The sequence below is a fragment of the Callospermophilus lateralis genome, chromosome 12 (genome assembly GCF_048772815.1).
Source record: "Callospermophilus lateralis isolate mCalLat2 chromosome 12, mCalLat2.hap1, whole genome shotgun sequence".
Classification (NCBI taxonomy): Eukaryota; Metazoa; Chordata; class Mammalia; order Rodentia; family Sciuridae; genus Callospermophilus; species Callospermophilus lateralis.
The window spans coordinates 47,516,250-47,537,713 of record NC_135316.1 but is presented as its reverse complement, the minus strand read 5'-3'; the positions used below and the strand labels follow the sequence as shown (position 1 = coordinate 47,537,713).

The window sequence follows — 21,464 nt, the reverse complement described above, 5'->3', positions numbered from 1 at the left end:
CACTGAGCCATATCCCTAGCCCTTTTTTATATTTTGTTTAAAGACAGGGTTTTGCTGAGTTGCTCCAGCCTCCAGCCTCTTTAAGTTGCTGAGGCTGACTTTAAACTCCCAATCCTCCTGCCTCAGCCTCCCAAGCTGCTATGATTACAGGCGTGCACCACTACACCCAGCCCTAGCTCTTTTTTTTTTTTTTTCTTTTTTTTTAATTTTTAATTTTGAGACAAGGTCTCACTGTGTTGTTTAGGACTTCACTGAGTTACTGAGGCTGGCTTTGAACTTGGGATCCTCCTGTCTCCACCTCACAAGTTGCTGGGATTACAGGCATATTCTTTGTTTTCTTAAGGACATGTTCATATTTATCTTTATAGTATCTTCTATTAAAGTACATTTAATACTATAACATTAAGAGAATCTGTGTCCTAAAATTTCAAAAACAAAATAGAAATATTTCATATTGCTCCAGTGCCTGGCAAAGAATTAATGATCAGAGTGGATGTAGTAGTGTGCTGATAAATGCTAACAACCAGCTTCCCCAAGACAGGTGTGAGGGAGGACTGTCATTTGTAGCATATGTTCATCTCTGTGGTATATAACTAGCTATAAAATGCCAACAGAATGTTTCTGAACACAGATAAGAGCAAAAATTCTCAGCAGCACCCCTTTGCATAATGTTTGCACCATGTAGCTAAAACAAATATATGTAAACTCAAGCATAGATGATATTAAAATAATTTAAAATGTAGTCTAGAGTGGTGGCATACAACTGTAATCCCAGCAACATGGAGGCTGAGGTAGGAAATCACAAATTCAAGGCTGGCCCCAGTAACTTAACAAGGCCCTATCTCAAAGTAAAAAGAATTGATATAGCTCAGTGGTAAAGCACCCCTGTGGTCAATCCCCAGTATGAGGGGGAAAAAAATAAAAATTGATGAGTTTTGAGTACTTGTTTCCTTTGTTTTTAATAAAATTGATTCTATTATAAATTTAAACTGCTTAATTTTTAATTATGGTTGAATTTAATAACCAGCTCATAAAAGTCCTAAAAATTTACTAGTTATCTTTTATATGATGCTACAACCCAACTACAGCACATCAGTGGGTAGAAGCAGGAAAGGATAAATAAATGAATAAACAAAGAAATAGATGTAATCCTGGCTACTCAGAGGCTGAGGCAAGAAGATCACAAGTTTAAGGCCAGCCTGGGCAATTTAGTGAGACCTTATCTCTAAAAATAAAACGACTGTGAATATAGCTCAGTAGTAAGAGTGCCCTGAGGTTCAATCCCCAGTACTTAAAAAAAGAAAAGAAAAAAATGAAAAAGACACAGAGGAATGAACCTTGTTTTGCTAATATAGATAACTTATCAAAATACTTTTAGAGGGCTGGGGATGTGGCTCAGGTGGTAGCATTCTTACCTAGCATGTGTGAGGCACTGGGTTCAATTCTCAGCACCACATAAAAATAAAATAAAGACATTGTATCCACCTAAAACTAAAAAATAAACATTTTTTAAAAATAATTTTAGAAAAAGTATTATATACTACATATATAACCTACTTTTACAAAATAAAATATTAAAATACTACAGTAAATTAAAATGAGAATTTCTAAACATGCATATACTTGTGTATAAATTGCTGGAGAAAAATGCAAGAAATTAAGTGTTCTTGTAATGAAGTACAATTAACTTTTTATGAAGCAACTCTTTTTTTTTTTGTTTTTCCAGAATAGGAATGGAACCCAGGGGCAATGTACCACTGAGCCAAGTCACCAGCCCTTTTTTTAATTTTGAGACAGGGTCTTGCTAAATTGTCCAGACTGACTTCAAACTTGTCATCCTCCAGCTCACCCTCAGAGTAGCTGGAATTACAGGCATGTACCACTATGCCCAGTTTGTATGAGCAATTTCAAAATAATCTGTGACTTTTTGAAAGAAAGGATTAAATATTTAAATATTAATGATGTAGAATGGTATGATACCGTAAAATATTCCATGAGAAAAAGAGACTAAAATTTTTTTTAAAATCACAAAATGTTGCTAATGTTTGAAGCTGGCTGACTTTCACATATAGGTTCATTATTTATTTCTGTGTTTTTGTGTAATTTTGAAATTTTTTTATTATACATTTGGAGAATTGATAACTATACTGACTGAAGTATGTATGTTTCCCTTAATGTTGAAAACAAAAATGTTTAATTTGGAATATTCCATGAATTTTACTCTTTTTCCTGGCTCAGCAAAAAAAATATATATATTATATTGCTTAAATTAAAAGTAATTACATAAACTAGCTGAAAGATGATGGTATCGGGTCATTTATTATCATAGATTTTTCATGGTAGATAATAAAAAAATAGAGAAGGAAAATTCTCAGGATCTATATGCTAAAGTTAAATATTTAAGCCATCTTAGAGTTTTTGAGACTAATACAAAGATAAAACCCATAACTAATGCTAGAATTACCACTGATTTATTTGCTATTAGGATTCTCTGAGAAATGAAAACACTAAGTAATACTCAAATGGGGAATAAAAAGAAAACATTCTTTTTTAGCACCTTGATTGAAGTATAATTTGACATACACTAAACTGCACATATTTGAAGTATACAATATAACTTGTCATTAAAGTGAATATAAGAAATACATAGATTTCCACTACCAAGTGTCCCTCGGAATCCTTCTTCCGCAACTTTCTTCATCCTAGTTCCCAAGCAACTGCTTATTAGTTTTCCTATAGATACTTTGTTATTTCCTAGAGTATTATATAAAAAGAATCATATAGTGTGCATGGACTTTTTTTAAACCTGTCTTCTTTCACTGTAGGTAATAAGATTCATCCATAGGTCATTGCTTTCCATTGCTGAACAACCTTCTATTCTGTGGATATACCAGTTTATTTGTTTTGTATTTATTCCTGGACATTTGGGTCATTTATAGCCAATAAATGACATAAGTATTCATGGTCAAGTCTTTGAATGAAGGTATACTTGCATTTTCTTGGATAAATAACTACAAGTGGAATAGCCAGATTATATGATTGATGTCTATTTATCGTCTTAAAGAGCTGCCAAGCTAGACATAATGATGCACACCTGCAATCCCAGAAACTCAAGAGGCTGAGGCAGGAGGATTGGAAATTCAAAGCCAGCCTCAGCACCTTAGCAAAGCCCTAGGTAACTTAGCAAAACTCGTCTCAAAAATAAAAAGGGCTAGGCAATCCTAGTACCAAAAAAAGAAGAAAGGAAGGAAGAAAGTGCAAGACTGTTTCTTCTGTTTTGTTTCGTTTTGTTTTTTTCTAAAATGTTAGTACCATTTTACATTTCCACTAGTAGTATGGTGTACAGTGGTATGTTGTTGTGTTGTGAGTTTTTCATTTTTCAAGGTTGGTTGATTTATTTGTTTGTTTTGATGGCATTTGCTTGGTTTGGGGCTGACGATCAAATCCAGGGCTTAGGCGCATGCTTGGCAAGTGCTCTTCCGCTAAGTTATTCCCCCAGCTCCCTCATTGTACTTTTTAATTGCATTGACCAGTGACTAATGATATTGAGCATCTTTTTTTTTAATTTTTTAAAATAGTTTTTTATATATAAATGGACACAATATTTTTATTTTATTTATTCATTTTTATATGGTACTGAGGATCAACCTAGTCCCTCACACATGCCGGGCGAGCACTGTATCACTGAGCCACAACCCCAGCCCCATATATTGAACATCTTTTCATTTGAGGTTCTTTCCACTTTATTTACCTCTCAGGAGAAGTATCTGTTAACATTTTTTGTCCACTTTTTTCTGTTGCTCTCTTATAATTGAGTTTTGACCATATTTTAGATACTAGTCCTTTATCAGATACACAATTTGCATTCTATAGCTTTGTCTTTGAATCACTTCAGAATGTCTTTTGGCTGTCCCTGTGTAGTGGCACACACCTGTAGTCCCTGTGACTTGAGAAGCTGAGGCAGATGGAACACAAGTTCAAAGCCAGCCTCAGCAACTTAGCAAGGCCCTAAGCAACTTAGTGAGACCCTGTCTCAAAATAAAAAATGGCTCAGCATATGGCTTAGTGGTTAAGCACCCCCAGGTTCAATCCCTGGTACCAAAAATATGTGTGTGTGTGTGTGTGTGTGTGTGTGTGTGTGTGTGTGCGTGTCTCTTTTGGTTAGGCATGGTGGTATGTGTGTATCTCTTTTGGCTAGGCATGGTGGTGTATGTCTGTAATTTCAGTGATTTAGGAAGCTGAAGCAAGAGGATAGCAAACCATCCCCCCAAAAAAAAAAAATTTTTTTCTGGGCTAAAGCTCAGTGGTAAAGTGCTTGCCTGGCATGCATGAGGCCAGGGATACACACACAAAAAAAAGGTCATGTCACCAAAATGTTTTTTGATACTGGGGATTGAACTCAGGGGCACTTAAGCACTGAGCCACATCACCAGCTCTTTTTTGTATTTTATTTAGAGACAGGGTATCACTGAGTTGCTTAGGGCCTTGCTAAATTGCTGAGCCTGGCATTGAACTCTCAATCCTCCTGCCTCATTCTCCAGAGCCACTGGGATTACATCCTTTTTGAAGAGATGTTTTTATCAAGTTCAGTCTATCACTTCATTACTTTATGAATTTTGTTTTTGGTAATGTACATAAAATATCTTTTCTGCTGGGCGTAGTGGTGCACACCTATAATCCCAGCGACTCGGGAGACTGAGGCAGGAGGATCTCGAGTTCAAAGCCAGCCTCAGCAAAAGTGAGGTGCCAAGCAACTCAGTGAGACATAGTCTCTAAATAAAATATAAAATAAGGCTGGGAATATGGCTCATTAGTCGAGTGTCCCTAATTCAATCCCTGGTGCCAAAAAAAAATATATATATATATATATATATATATATTTATTTTATATATATATATATATAAAATCTTTTCCTAACCCAGGGTCACAAGGGTTTTTGTCTGTGTTTTCTTCTAGATGTTTTTTGTAGTTTCAGACCTGTGATTCATTTTCAGTTAATTTTTGTGTAGAGTAAAATTGAAATTCACATATTTGTATATTGAAACCAAACTATTCTAGCATTTGTTGAACCTCAGGCATTTATGTGTGAGTCTATTTCTACATTCTGTTTTTCTTCCAGTTATTTAGTCATCTATCTTTATGTCAAAACCACACCATCTTGATTACTAACTTTATAATATCTTGAATCCAAATAGTATTGGTTTTACAACTCTGTTCATTTTCAAAGATTTTTGGCTGTTCTATGTTCTTTGTATTTTTGCATCAGTTATATAATTGTTGATTTCTACCCCCCCCCAAAAAAAAAATACCTGATTGTGATTTTGTGATTGCATTGAATTTATAGATCAAATGAGAAAAATTGACATCTTAATATTGAACATTCTGAAGTATGAACACAGTGTCTCTTTATACTTACTTAGGTCTTCTTTTATTTCTGTTAATACTATAAGTTTTCAGTGTAAATGATTCATATCTTTAGATTAGTGGTAGTAGGGTGTATGTTTTTCTATCCTACTTGTGACTAGTCTAACAACATGACTTTTAATAGGAATTTCTTTAGAACATTTATACTTAATATGTTTATTGATATATTTAAGTCTGTCATCTTATTTATTTTCATATAGTTCATCTATTCTTTACCTTTTTCTTTTTCTCCCCTGCCTTCTTTTGTATTAATTGAATATTCTTTATCATTTCATTTTATTTTTTTTTTCCTTTTGATACCAGGGATTGAACTCAGGGGCACTCAACCACTCAGCCACATTCTCAGCCCTATTTTGTATTTGATTTAGAGACAGGATCTGACTGAATTGCTAAGCACCTTGCTGTTGCTGAAGCTGGCTTTGAACTCACAATCCTTGTACCTCAGCCTCCCAAGCTGCTGGGATTACAGGCGTATGCCACACTGCTCCTGGCCTTCATTTTTTTTTTTTTTTCTTATTGGCTATGACTGTTTTGTCATTACAGTGGTTGTTTTAGATAACAACATATACGTAGCCAGCCTCATGATCTTTGTGCTTTTATTGTCATGTATTTAATTTAGGCTTATATAAAATCCATAGTACATGGCAATTATTCTAAATAATTAATTATCTATAAAGCAAAATATTAATATGAGAAAGGTTTTATATTTAAAAAAATAATTACCATATCTGGCATTTTATTCCTTTATGTAAATTCTTATTTCAGTCTGAGATCATATTCCTTCTGTTAGATGCACTTCCTCCAACAGTTCTCACAAAAGCAAGTGTGCTGTTGATGAATTCTTTCTGCTTCTGTACATTGCAAAAAGTTGGTTTTTTTCTGGGATTGGAGGGTTTGGTTTTACATTTCTTGACAAAAGTCAAGATTAAAATACAATTCTCGGGGCTGGGGATGTGGCTCAAGTGGTAGGGCACTCCCCTGGCATGCGTGCGGCCCAGGTTTGATCCTCAGCACCACATACAAACAAAGATGTTGTGTCTGCCGAAAACTAAAAAATAAATATTAAAATTCTCTCTCTGTCTCTCTCTCTCTGTCTCAAAAAAAAAAAAAATACAATTCTCATATCTATGTTACTAAAGCCAAATTAACTGGAAGTAGGCATTTAAGAGTTCATTCTTACTTATTGTGAGATAATTTAGATAATGTAAAAATTCACCATTTCAATCATTCTGAAGTGTACAATTCAGTGGCTTTTTAGTATGTTTACAATTTGTGTATCTATCACCACCATCTAGTTAAAGAACATTTTCATCACCCCAGAAGGAAACCTTATTTGTACCTATTAAGCTGTCATTCCCCATTTTTCTCCCCTCATTTCTATTGTCCCCTCCCCCAATCCCTGGCATGCACCTAATAAGCTGTCTTTCTCTATGGATTATTCTGAATCTTTCATATATAAAAGAAATTGTGTAGTATATAGCCTTTCATGTGTAGCTTCTTTCACTTAACAATGTTTTCAGTATTCATTTATGTTGTACATTGTTTTATTTTCCCACCAGTCATGTTGAGGTTTTCACATTTCTTCAGTCTTGCCAATGCTTATTAGTTTTCTTTCTTTCTTTTTTTTAATTGTAGCCAACCTATTGAGTGTAAAATGGTAACTCATTGTGATTTTGATATGCATTCTCTAATAGCTCATTATATTCAGCATCACTTGAGTACTTCTTGACCATTTGTGTATCTTCTTTAGAAAAATATCTTAGTCTGTTTTCTGCTGCTATAACAGAGTACCACAGAATGGATAAATTATAAACTATAGAAGTTTGTTTTGCTAATGGTTCTAGAGGCTAAGAAATTCTGTCTGTTGACAGTCTTCTTGCTGCACCATGATGTGGCAGAAGGCATCACCTGGTGAGAGAACTTTCAAGAGAAGCAGAGAGGATAAGGGGCCAAACTAATCCCTTTTATATCTATCTATGATATAATCATTATCATTCTTGTGATGATGGCCTTAATCCACTCATAAAGGTGGTACGTACCTTCATGACCTAATCACCTCTTAAAGCCTTTGCCTGTTAATGAGGTATCAATGACAGTTAAATTTCAACATGGGTTTTGGAGGAGACATTTAATCCATAACAGTGTCTCTTCAGGTCTTTGACCATTTCTTAATTGCATTGTTTTGTTTTTGTTGTTGTTAGTTGTATATATTCTGGTTCTAGACCTTTATCATGTGTGTGTTTTACAAATCGTTCTAATCACCCCATTGGTTATCTTTCACTTTCTTATTATCTTTTTTTGGGGTGGATGGGAGCGGTTATCAGGGATTAGACTCAAGGGGACCCAACCACTGAGCAAAATCCCCAACCCTGTTTTGTATTTTATTTCAAGACTGAGTTTAACTGAGTTGCTTAGCACCTTGCCTTTGCTGAGGCTGGCTTTGAACTCACAATCTTCCTACCTCAGCCTCCCAAACCACTGGGATTACAGGTGTGCACAACTGTGCCCAGCTTATTATTTTCTTTAATGCACAGATTATTTTAATTTTAATAAAGTCCAATTTATCTGGGTTTTTTTCTATATGTCTTATGCTTATCTTTGGTTTTTATATTTATTTTCTGTAATGCTGCATGCTCATAATCCCAATTACTCAGGAGGCTGAGGCAGGAAGATTGCAAGTTCAAGGCTAGCCTCAACAGTGTAGCAAGACCTTTCTCATAATAAAAAATAAAAGGGCTGAGGTAGAATACCCTTGGATTCAATCCCCAGTATTACAAAAAAATAAAATTCTTTTCTGAGATGATGTTCACATAGTATAAAACTAACCATTTTAGTATTCACCATGTTGTACAACCACCACCTCCATCTAGTTCAAAAACACTTTTATCACCTCAGAATAAAAGCTTCTACCCATGAATAGCAGTTAATCCCCACTCACATATGCCCTCAGGCTCTGACAACCACCAAATCCAAATCTCTATGGATTTACCAATTCTGAATTTTTCGTTTAAATGGAATCATACAATATATGACCAATTGAGTCTCGTCTCTTTCACTAGGCATACTGTTTTCAAGATTCATCCACATTGTAATGTGTATCCAGTACCGGAAATGGAACTCAGGGGCACTCAGCCACTGAGCCACATCCCAAGTCCTATTTTGTATTTTATTTAGAGACAGGGTCTCACTGAGTTACAGGGTCTCAGCTGTTGCTGAGGCTGGCTTTGAACTTGCTATCCTCCTGTCTCAGCCTCCCTAGCCGCTGGGATTACAGGCATGCACCACCATGTCCAGCTACTTCATTCCTTTTTATGGCTATAAATAATATTTGATTGCATATATATATTATAAAGTTGTTTACTCATTCATTGATAGACATTTTGGTTGTTTCAACCTTTTCACTATTATGAATAGTGCTGCTGTGAACATGTTAATGCAAACATTTATTTTTTGAGCTTGAGTACCTATTTTCAGTTATTTTATATGTTTTGTTAGGAATGGAATTGCTGGGTTATATGCTTTTATAAACAATTTAAGGTTGGGGGTGGGGATATAGTCAATGGTAGATCACTAACCTAGCATGTGAGAGACTCTGGGTTTGACACTTACACCACCACCCCCCCCCCCCAAAAAAAAAAGGAATCTGAGGTTGATTTCTCTATTTGAAAGATGTTTCTTATTTTCTTGCAATTTGTATTATTTCTCCTAATATCTGTACACTGCTATAAGTCTCATCTTTGTTCCTCTCTGGGTAATATGTATTATGTCTTTAGCTATTCTTAAGACTTTCCTTTTAATCCAAGTGCACTGGTACATTCCTATAATCTCAACAAGATTGAGAGGTTGAGGCAGGAAGATCACAAGTTCAAGGACAGCCTCAGAAACCTAATGAGACTCTATATCAAAATTTTAAAGGGACTGGGAATGTAACTCAATGGTAAAATGCCTTGCGTTCAATCCCCAGTACAGAAACAAGGGATTTTCCTTTTGTCATTAGCTTTAAGGAATTGTAATGTGGCTTTCTATAAGTTTTCTCATGTTTCATGTGCTTAGGTTTTGCTAAATGTGTGTGAGTTCATCAAATTTATTCCTTCATTATTTTTATCTTTTTTCTTTCCTTTGGGGACTCCAATTAGACATATAATAGGCTCTTTTTCTGTCCTACAACATAGTTAAATGATTTTCGTTTTTTTCCGCCTTTTTTCTGCCATTCCTTTTGTATAATTTGTCTTATTATGTCATGTCCACTAATCTTTTCCATTAAATAATCTTCAGTTTATCCTATCTGCTATGTTCTAAATCTCAGATATTGTAGTTTCCATTTCTGGAAGTTCAACATGAATCTTTTTTGTATTTTCTAGGTCTCTAATTAACATTCTCAAACATTATTTTCTTGAACATAAAAAATACAATTTAATAACTTTTGATATCCTTGTTTACTAATTCTTTTATTGTGTCACCTCTTGGTTAGTTTCAACTAAGTTTTTTTTTTTTTTTAACTCATTATGAGCATAGTGCCCAGCTTCTTTGCATGCCTAGTAATATTTTTTACTGGATGCCAGAAATTGAAAATTTTATCTTGGTGCTAAATATTTTAATATTTCTATAAGATTTTATTGACTTTTATGGAAGATGGTTGTTTTTTGGAAATAGTTTGGTTCTCTCAGGTCTCGAGCTTAAACTTTTATAGATAGGGGTTGTCCTCAGGCTAATTTTCTCCTACTAGTATGACAAAACTTTTGTGAGAATCCCATGTCCTGTAAATTCTTTGGTTGGTGAGACTATGTTATTTGTTAATGTCAAACCTAATTGATCTAGGACATCTCATCCTCATAAATTTATAGGAAGATGATCCAATACATATGGCTGTATAGTTCCTTCACATCCTTCAGGATCCTTCCAATCTAATACCATTGCACTTCTATGGGGATTAGTCGCCACTCCTAGGCCTCGAAGTGTTTGAGTGGCTTGTTGTAATGGCCAATGTTTTGGCCATTCTTGATGAGAGATAATGCCGCAGTCTGGCTGGGCACAATTCAGGAGCCACTTGTGAAAAGAAACTAACTTTATTTTTAGAACCACACACGCCAAACAAAACAGCTCCTCAGGAAAAAACCCTCAGAGCCCAACTGCCACCACCGGCTTCCCACAAGCCACACACCCCAACCCAGCCTCTTCCTCCCACAATCCTCCTGCTCTTGAGGCCGATTGGCTGGGTCGCATGGGCGGAGCCAAAAAAGTCCCCCAGTGAGCAGCTCCGTGGTCTGAAAGGGCAGGGAAACAGCCCAGTGAGCATCACCGCAGAGGAGCCAATCAGCTAGATGTTGATAGATATTGCTGGGGCCGCTGTGAGCCAATCATCAGCTGGTAGTCTGAAAGGGCAGGGAAACAGCTCAATGAGCATCTCCACAGAGGAGCCTATCAGCTAGGTGTTGCTGGGGCCGCTGTGAGCCAATCATCAGCTGGCAGTCTGAAAGTTTGCTGGAGCCCCTTCAGCTGTGGCTCTCAACAGTTGGTGAGACTAGACATTATTCCTGGCTGATGCAGAGACCGCTCTTCCTGATCTTGTCGGTGGTTCAGTCTCTAGTCTCTGATAGTTTCTTCATATCCATGCACTGTTCACTGCCAGGTAAATACTTAAGAGGAACTATCTGTAGATTCTCAGAGCTCTTTTTCTATACAGCTTTCTTGTTTTAAATACTCTGCCACGGGGCTGGGGATGTGGCTCAAGCCGTAGTGCGCTCGCCTGGCATGCGTGTGGCCTGGGTTCGATCCGCAACACCACATACAAACAAAGATGTTGTGTCCACCGAAAACTAAAAAAAAAATAAATATTTAAATAAATAAATAAATAAATACTCTGCCACATGAACTGTAGCCACCTTGGTTTCTACTTCTAGTAGTAGCTCCTTAACTCAGGGAATTTGACATAGCCTGTCTTAAATTCCTCTTCCCTGCACCACAGCCTGGAAATTTTCCAGGAAATAAACTGGGGTAATCATAGAGTTCACCTGGTTTACTTCTTGTGTCCCAGGAATCAATATCCTTCATTGCTTGATGTCCAGTAATTTTACACCATTGTCTCATGAAAGTGTGTGTGTGCCCACTGACATTAGGAAACCACTACATAGTAAAGAATGGAGTGTTGGTGTGTGATGTGCTAAACAGAAGAAAACCCAAAATCCTACAGTGTGCCATGTTACCACCAACAAGAATCGGCCTTCCTTAGCTTCCTTGGCCCTTGACGCTTGTTCTTTCTCTTTCTAGTTATACAGTAAATGTCAAACTCACAGTATATTCAACCACTAATGACAAAATAGACTTGGTTACAGCCTTGTTCAAAAGGCCTTATCTCCTACTGTATATGCTTAGTTATTTATCTGTTTCAGGTAATTTATTTTTGGAAAGATATCTAGAAAATGGGATATGTACAATCCTCAGTGACCAAATGGCAATATCTGATTGCCTGGAATATTATTTAGAAGGCATTTAGCAGGATCCAGGTAATAATTTGCTAAAAAATCTTTACATTGCTGGATTTGAAATTATTTTAAAGAGTTTTGGAGATACACAGAATATGTTGATGTATATGTTTTTACTGTTAGTCGTCTTTTCATCACTGTGATGAAAAACCTGAGAACTACTTAAAGGAGGAAAGATTTATTTTTGGCTTATGGTTTCAATCCTTGGTCACCTAGCTCCATTGCTTTAGGCCTGCTCTATGGCAAGAGGAAACTGCTCATCTCATGGCAGCCAGAAAGCAGAGAGAACATAGCTGGGGGCAAGAAATATCCTTTGAGGCATGTCCCCAGTGACCAACCTCCTCCATATGGGCCCTACCACCTAATAGCCCATTCAGTTGTGAACTCATCAGTGGGTCAGTCCATTGATGAGGTCAGAGCCTTAATGATCCAGTCACTTCCCCCAAAGCCCCACCTCTGACCATGGATGCATTAGGAACCAAACCTTCAACACATGACACTTTAGAGGACATTACAGATCCAAACCACACACTGACCTTAAAACACGGTCATACTATATTGATAAATTTTCAAAGAAAAAAACATTGCATATATGTATTGTTTCTGTATTGTATCAGGATCTTTTTTTTTTTTTTTTTTTTTTTGTGGTTTAAAGAACAGACCCTAGACTTGGATGAGGGACCAAGGGCATACTTTTGATATGTGGTAATTATTGGTTTATATCTCTGAAGGGGGAGCTTTTGACATTTTGAGAAATATAATTCATGGTTAGTTGGAAAATTCCCACACATCACAAGTTATTGGCTATTTGTCACCCTCCTCCCTACTAATTCACAGTAGCTGTCCACCATCATTTTGATAACCAATAATACCTCTATCCTCATTTCCAAATGCTTCTGGGGCATAATTAGAGAACCAATACAGTCTCCTCATAACAGGTTCTTTTTCTTCTTCAACATCTTATTATGAAAAATTTCAAAGAATAAAAGTTAAAAGAACAGTAGAATAACTACTTATATAACTGTTACCCAAACTCAGAAATTAAAATCTTGTCAAATTTGCTTTATCCACTTACATGTGTTTATATTTCTTATTTTGCTGAAACATTGGAAAGCAAGTTGTCAACTTCATTATATTCCATATATGAATCTACTTAAATTCCTACAGAATTATATTATTACACATCTTAGAACACAAATAACAAAAAGCCCTCAACATCATCTTAAAATACAACCTGTATTTAAAAATTCCCAATAATCAATCATAACTTCTTTTCTCACAACCTAATCAAAACTTAAATTTTTGATTTTGTTATTTTTTTCTCTTAATTTAGAATATCCTCATTTTAAAAAATCTTCACATTAAATTTTTTTAAGACATTCTATAGTTGGAGTAAATTCTTATGGTATTATTTAATATGTTCTATCCCTCGAATTTCTTGTAAAGTGATACTTGATCTAAAAGTCTTGGTTGGATTCCATTTTTTAGCAAAAAATGTATCAGATAATGTCAAGGCAGTTAATGGAAGTTGCTCCATTATTAATGGTATATATCAATCATGGAGTTGAGAGTCTTCTACTATATATTGTGGATTGCAGGAAAAGTGTTCACATTGTTATAGCTTTAGCACTAACACAGAGATTGGTCTATGAAAAGTACTCATAAACATTTGCTGAGTCAATAAGTAAATGATTAACATAAACTGATGTTAATTAATAGACAAAAATAATGAAAAGTTGGATTTGACACATAAGTTATAGAATAAGACTTGGATATAAATCCAGCTAAGGAAAAAGTTTTGAGCATTTATTTATAGTTTTAAGTCATGTTTTATTATGAACATATAATTTTCTGCTTATCCTTATTATTATGCCAGTCTTCATAAACATTTATCCTGCTATCATCTGTTTGCAAAAAGTGAAATGGCTATAAAACATACCTCACACACAAAGAACACAGTTGGCGGACCAAACTATCTTGTTGGAACAGAATATCTTGGAAAAATACAATGTTATTATCAAGAAAACATAATAATAATATGTATTGGTTTTCTATTTCAGTTTAATATATTTGTGTGTGTGTATGTGTGTGTGTGTGTGTGTGTGTGTGTGTGTGTACACATGACTATGCACAGGGATGGGATTGTGTCTCTTTAAGCATAGAGAAAAAGTTTTAATTGCTTGTCAGACTTTTAGCTAAGAGCAAGTGGAGGAAAAATCTTGAAAATATGTCATGGCAAAGGGACACAAATATCACTAGTTATGTACTGTAAATACAAAACAAGTTTTATTAGAATAAACTTATAGGCAAAGAAGAGTATATGCCATCCTCCCAAATTCTCTTCACATACAAAAGTAAACTTAAGTCTGGTATAAATGGTTTATATGCACCACCACAAGGGCTCTGATAGAGGGGCTCTACCCCATAACATTCTCCCCATTTAAACAGGAATAGGACAGGGAGCATTATATAGTTAAATATGTAACTATTCCATTGTGACATAGTTACATACACGGTAACTATATAACAATAAAAGAGACTACCTCAGATCAGCCTGTCTAAAGGAATAGGAAACAGTTCCCAAGACCTCTTTATTTGTCTTAACAGCAAACAGTGGTTACTACTAGGATCATGAGTGGGGTAGCAAGGAACCAACTGATTTTTACCTTAGGCATTTTTTAATTGTCTTTAATTTATTCCAGCTCTCATGTATTACTTAGTAACATAAAAATCTATAAAGACTTTTTATTTTTTTAATTATTTTTTATTTTATTTTATTTTTTTATTCATTTTTTTTATTGGTTGTTCAAAATATTACAAAGCTCTTGACATCTCATATTACATATAATAGATTCAAGTGGATTATGAACTCCCATTTTTACCCCAAATACAGATTGCAGAATCACATCAGTTACACATCCACATTTTTACCTAATGCCCTATTAGTAACTGTTGTATTCTGCTACCTTTCCTATCTTCTACTATCCCCCTCCCCTCCCCTCCCCTCCCATCTTCTCTCTCTACCCCATCTACTGTAATTCATTTCCCTCCTTGTTTATTTTCCCCTTCCCCTCACAACTTCTTATATGTAATTTTGTATAACATTGAGGGTCTCCCTCCATTTCCATGCAATTTCCCTTTTCTCTCCCTTTCCCTCCCACCTCATGTCTCTGATTAATGTTAATCTTTTCTTCCTGTTCTTCCTCCCTGCTCTGTTCTTAGTTGCTCTCATTATATCAAAGAAGACATTTGGTATTTGTTTTTTAGGGATTGGCTAACTTCACTAAGCATAATCTGCTCTAATGCCATCCATTTCCCTGCAAATTCTATGATTTTGTCATTTTTTAGCGCTGCATAATACTCCATGATGTATAAATGCCACATTTTTTTTTTATCCATTCATCTATTGAGGGGCATCTGGGTTGGTTCCACAGTCTAGCAATTGTGAATTGTGCTGCTATGAACATCGATGTGGCAGTATCTCTGTAGTATGCTCCTTTAAGGTCTTCAGGGAATAGACCGAGAAGGGCAATAGCTGGGTCAAATGGTGGTTCCATTCCCAGCTTTCCCAGGAATCTCCATACTGCTTTTCAAATTGGCAGCACCAGTTTGCAGTCCCACCAGCAATGTACCAGAGTACCCTTTTCCCCACATCCTCGCCAGCACTTGTTGTTGTTTGACTTCATAATGGCTGCCAATCTTACTGGAGTGAGATGGTATCTTAGGGTGGTTTTGATTTGCATTTCTCTGACTGCTAAAGATGGTGAGCATTTTTTCATGTACTTGTTGATTGATTGTATGTCCTCCTCTGAGAAGTGTCTGTTCAGGTCCTTGGCCCATTTATTGATTGGGTTATTTGTTATATACTTTTTAAAGGCATAGATTTGCTGATCAACACACTAAGTCATAATAGGTATAAACTAAATATTGATTCTTCAGGTGTGGATCTATCCCATCCATGAAACTTAGGTAGTGATATAAAAATTATGAAAATAAGCCTAGCACAGTGGTGCTCGCCTGTCATCCCAGTAGCTCAGTAGGCTGAGACTGGACAATTGCGAGTTCATAGCCAGCCTCAGCAACAGTGAGGCACTAAGCAACTCATTGAGACTCTGTCTCTGAATAAAATACAAAGTAGAGCTGGGGATGTGACTCAGTGGTTGAGTGCCCTGAGTTTAATCCCCAGTACCAAAAAGAAAAAAACTGATTATGAAAATAATTAGCAAAAAACTATTTTAAAGTATACCTAAAAACAAAAATAACATTCTAGCAATATTCTTTATTGCCCAGAATTTCAATGCCAAGGAGTATATGTATGCATATACATAGATACCCACATATACATCCATAAATATGCTTATGATACATGTATGGAGTATTTAAAATAATATACGACCAAAAATAGATATTGATTATCACTGTGGAGAAGGCACTTAAGTTCAAGGATGTTTATGAGATGAATTTCTGTTCACATTCCCTCTGTGTGGTGTGTACAAGAAGCTTTCTCTCCTTCACTCCCTTTCTGACCCATCTCCTTCTGTGCATTTCATTATCCAGAGAAAGCATATTAAAGGAATGTAGAAGTGTTCCAGATTGTCAGAAAAGGAATTTCCTATAGGAAAAATTCAGAAGCATCTAAAAACAAAATATGCACTTAAGATGTATAACTAAGAAATAAACAGAAGGGTAGTATCTAATGTATGCTTGGTGACAGAGGAGCATTTCTGCTTGGTAGAGTCTTTGTAATATTTGCCACTGGGTTTTAGTAAATACCAGTGACACTGGGATATATTTCTACAAAGTAAGTACCTGGAGAAAGAAAACATTTGCCTCTCTGTCCTTTGGGTTACCTGACCCCCTCTAACAACCTCTAAGAGTATTCTGCTAGCATTATGCAACCCCACCTCAGCTTATTTATTTGTTTGTTTGTTTGTTTGTTTAGACTAGGCTCTGCTATGTTATGTAAGCTGGGCCACCTTGACCTTCTAAGTTGCTGGGATTGTAGGAATGGATCAGCATGCCCACCTCACTTCAAAATTTTGAGACACAGGATATAGGCAGTTTACTGGGGATTAAATGCAGGGGTGTTTCATCACTGAACCACATCCTCACTCTATACTTTTGAGACAGGGTCTTCCTAAGTTGCTGTAGCTGGCCTCAAACTTGTGATCCTCCTGTCGTAGTCTCGTGAGTTGCTGGAATTACATTCACCATTATGCCTGGCTCCCCTTGGCACTTTAAAGAGGGAGGTTGACCTATCTACCACATAGCCCTAAAAGAACTAATCTCATTAAACATCAGAGTCAGCCTTCCCACAATGTTTTCAAGATTCTGTTGATGTGGAAGAGGGGCAATATTTTATATACCAAGTGGAAAATTGCAGGATGCTACAATTGAACTGTGATACAATGCTTTATTGTCACCTTTTTAAAAAAATTTTGTACAGCTTTTTTTCTTGGTGGTGATTTTTATCATATATTGAACAACTGTTTTCTATACTTTTTTCTAACACAAACTTTCTGTTTCCAAATCACATTGTAATTTTTTTATACATTTTAAAGGACAAGTAGACTAGCTATGAAGGACTTGCCTTATTCAAAACTCAATTGAAGTAACTGTATGAAAAATAGAGACCAAAATTGTTCATGTGTAGACTTGACCAAAAGCAACTATAAAGCACATCCTGTCCTCATAGAAGAGAGGAAAATAGTATCATTTATGGTTCCCTTTACTTCCCAAAATGTTTATAATAAAAATAATTTAATAAATCACATTGGCTTTTATTTTACCAGTAGAATATAAGAGTTTTAAAAGAACATTTAGATGATGAACTACACTGTCTGAATTTTTTTTTTAATTTAGCAAGTGAAGTTTACTTCATCAATCCAGAAAGTCTTTCTCCTACTCATCTCTCCTATGTACTGTCATGACTTATTATTTTTAAAGGTCCATTACCTACCAGATCCTATCCACATTATTTGCATGGTGTAGAAAGCCAGATTGATGCTTACTTACTTCTCATTCTTGTCTTCCGTCACCTTCCCTTTCCCCAAGTTTTCACTTGTATTCCCCTATACCCCAAGTAATGTGTCCTTTCCTCCTGCTGTACCACTTAGTTATCCTGGTTCTTATCAATCTCCTGTGTTAACTATTTTTCTTTATTTCTTCCTCATACCCATCCCCAAGGTACTGGGAATTAAACTCAGGGATGTGTTACCACTGAGCTACATCCCCAGCCTTTTTAGTTTTTTTTTTTATTTTGAGACAGCATCTCACTAAGATGCTGAGACTAGTCTCAAACTTGTAGTCCTCCTGCCTCAGCCTACCAAATTGCTGGAATTATAGACATACACCACCATATCCAGCTTCACTTCTTGTTCTTTCATTGTTCTGTACATTTTGACTTGCCCCAGAATTCAGTCTTAGTAGTGTTCTTAACTGCATGATATTTCACCTTCTTCCATGGATTCAGCTATCATCTACAAATATACCTTGTTATAGCTTTTCTTTTTTTATAGTAAGATATGTATGTAGTAAGTACATATGTAATCAAAGAGTCTGAAAGAAGTATTCAGCAAAGATCAAGTCTTCCATATGGTCTTCCGAACATGCTTGCAATTCATCTCCTTTATTTGTACTGATTTGGAACAATCTCTCATTGTCTTTCACCTGGATAATTTTGTAATTCCTTGATGGGCATTACTCTCTATTCCTTTTTTTTTTTTTTTTTTTTTGGTATCGGAGATTGAACCTTTACCACTAAGGAGCCCTTTACCACTAAGCTAAACTGTTAACTTACCTTTGTCCAATATTTTATTATTTTTCGGTTGCTGGACATAGTATTGATAAAATAAGTGTAATATTTTCTTCATAAACCTGGAAGTTTTTTAAGAAAATAGTAGTTTCACAACTGGAAAAAAATAATGCTTATTAGTACCATTTACAAATTTGAATCATCTTTGTACTCGGATCTTCTAAATTTGTGTGTGTGTGTGTGTATGTGTGTGTGTGTGAGTGAGAGAGAGAGAGAGAGAGAGAGAGAGAGAGAGAGAGAGAGAGACTTAAGACTCAGAGAACCTCACTATTTCGTTCTTTATCTGGAGAAGTGTTTAACTCTCATCTTCACAAAAAGGTACCCCTCTAATTTCATACTGATTCCTTTTTAAAAATAAATCTTATTTTATTAAGCTTGATGTTTTTTGAAGGTCTCATATCCATTTGTTAATATTTTTATTACTTAGTTATATATAGACATATTATTTTCTTTATGTTTGTGTCTGTGTATGTGTGTGTTGCAGGGGATTGAACCCAGCACCTTACGCATTGCTAGATAAGCGCTCTACCACAGAGCCACACCCCAGCCCAGACAATACTTAAGGAGCTCTAATAAAGAGCAAGATACTGGGCTGGGGATGTGGCTCAAGCGGTAGCGCGCTCCCCTGCCATGCGTGGGGCCCGGGTTTGATCCTCAGTACCACATACAAACAAAGATGTTGTGTCCGCCAAAAGCTAAAAAATAAATATTAAAAAAAAATTCTCACTCTCTCTCTCTCTCTCTTTAAAAAAAAAAAAGAGCAAGATACTTATTCCATGGAATTATAGTTATGAAGCATAATTTGTCACATTTCTTCATTATATTCACATGTACACACATGGATGTGCCTTTAATCCATATTCTTAATTTGGGGCAGTAGGGCAGAGAGATTCCTGTCTCTTCACATTTTGTACTTACTTAATACTGCTTTCTTTTCTGTTATTGAGAGGCAGTAACAAATATTGACATGATTCTACAGCTAGACTCACTAGTTTTATATCTTGGTTCTAACAATTACCAGATAGCTAGTAATACTTGAATAAGTTGCTTAACTTCTTTATGCCTCAGTGTTCTTCTTTGTAAAATATTTATTAAATTCCAAATAAGACAAATTTTACCAAGATATTTCCTGATCAGGTGAATAAAGTACTTTTATTTTTTAATACAGATTGATTTCTTACTTCTAAATAAGGGAAAAAAATAGAAAAAGCAAGACAGATAAGAAAAAGCAGTTTTTAAAACAGGCAAAGATAATCTGAAAAGGCCATTTACTATATGATCTCAACTCTGTGATGTTATGGAAAAGGTAAAACTATGGAGATGGTGAAAACTTGCCAAAAGTTAGGGGGAAAGGAATGGTGAATAGGTAGAGCACAGGGGATTTTTAGGGCACTAAAACTATTCTGTATGTTGTAATAATAGTGATACATGTCATTATATTTTCATCTTAAGCCCAAAGAATATACAAAACTAAGAGTGAACCCTAATTCAGAGTGCAATTTAGTTGATAATGATGTGTCAATTTAGAAAGGTTTACTTTCGGCTCAGTCTTGCTAAGAATCACTCCTGTAAAGTAAAATCTATCTGGGCACAGTGATGTGTGCCTGTAGTTTCAGCTACTCAAGAGGCTAAAGTAAGGGGATCACTTGAGCCCAGGAGTTCAAGGCCAGCTTGAGGGCAACCTAGCAAGACTCCTCAGAAAATATATAAAGTAAAATCCATTTTTAAAAAGAGACAAAGAAGGATGAGATGGCAAATGGAATCTGAGGGCCAAGGATTGAAAACAACTGAAAGAAAAGGAAAGGTGGAAGGGGATATCAGTGATTCATTTTCAGTTTAGGCAGTCATGGCTACCTTTTGTCACTTGTGCAGTTTGACGATCCTTGCAGCTAGTTTCCTCCAATACCCTCTAGAAAGTACCTTTTCTAGAGAAAAATTATAACCTAATTTTTTTTTTAGTTGTTGATGGACCTTCGTTTTATTTATTTATATGCGGTGCTAAGATGAAACCCAGTGCCTCACACATGCTAGGCAAGTACTCCGCCACTGAGCCACAACCCCAGCCCCGTAACTTCATGTTTTAACTTAGTTTACATAAATTACTTATTTGTACTTTTAAGGAATTTTGGAGACAGTTTTACCTGTATGTCTGAATGCAAGTTTAATGTGGTACTTCATTCCCCGTAAGCTTAGCATTCTCATGCTGTAGATGTACAAGATATAACTAGATATAAGTGGCTGATTAAATTGGTGATATATGGCAAGGTTTCATGAAGAGGACTTAAAGTGAAAAGGTTGTTGGAACAAATAAGATTCATGGGGATTGTGTAACATAATCAGAACATAGTACCATTTATTTGTATTTTTAACAAGTACAAATTATTGGTAGGTGTGATGGTTCATGCCTGTAATCCCAGTGACTTGGGAAGCTGAGACAGGATCACAAGTTCAAGGTCAGCCTGGGCAACCTAGGAAGGCCCTGTTTCAATATTTAAGAATTTAAGTTCAAATTATTATTAACTGTTGTCACTGTCTCTTATTTTTTGAGGCTGTGCTGATATGGATTATATAAAAAGTAACTTTTATTTTAATAATAATGAACATGTATTTATCTACAACATGAGTGGCTAACTTGTTACAGAATATTCACTGTCCTTATAGTAACAGGTCTGTGTATAACCTTACCAATGCTAAAATCAAGAATTCTTTGCTGTGATTCATTCTGAGAAAAATTCAGTTATCA

The 21,464-nt window shown here is 35.7% G+C and overlaps 1 protein-coding gene across 4 annotated transcripts in view; it reads left to right on the top strand.

The window, feature by feature from the left end:
• Pibf1 (progesterone immunomodulatory binding factor 1) overlaps positions 1–21,464 on the top strand; it is a 220,968-nt gene that overhangs the window by 141,628 nt on the left and 57,876 nt on the right. The gene's annotated exons all lie outside the window — the stretch shown is intronic.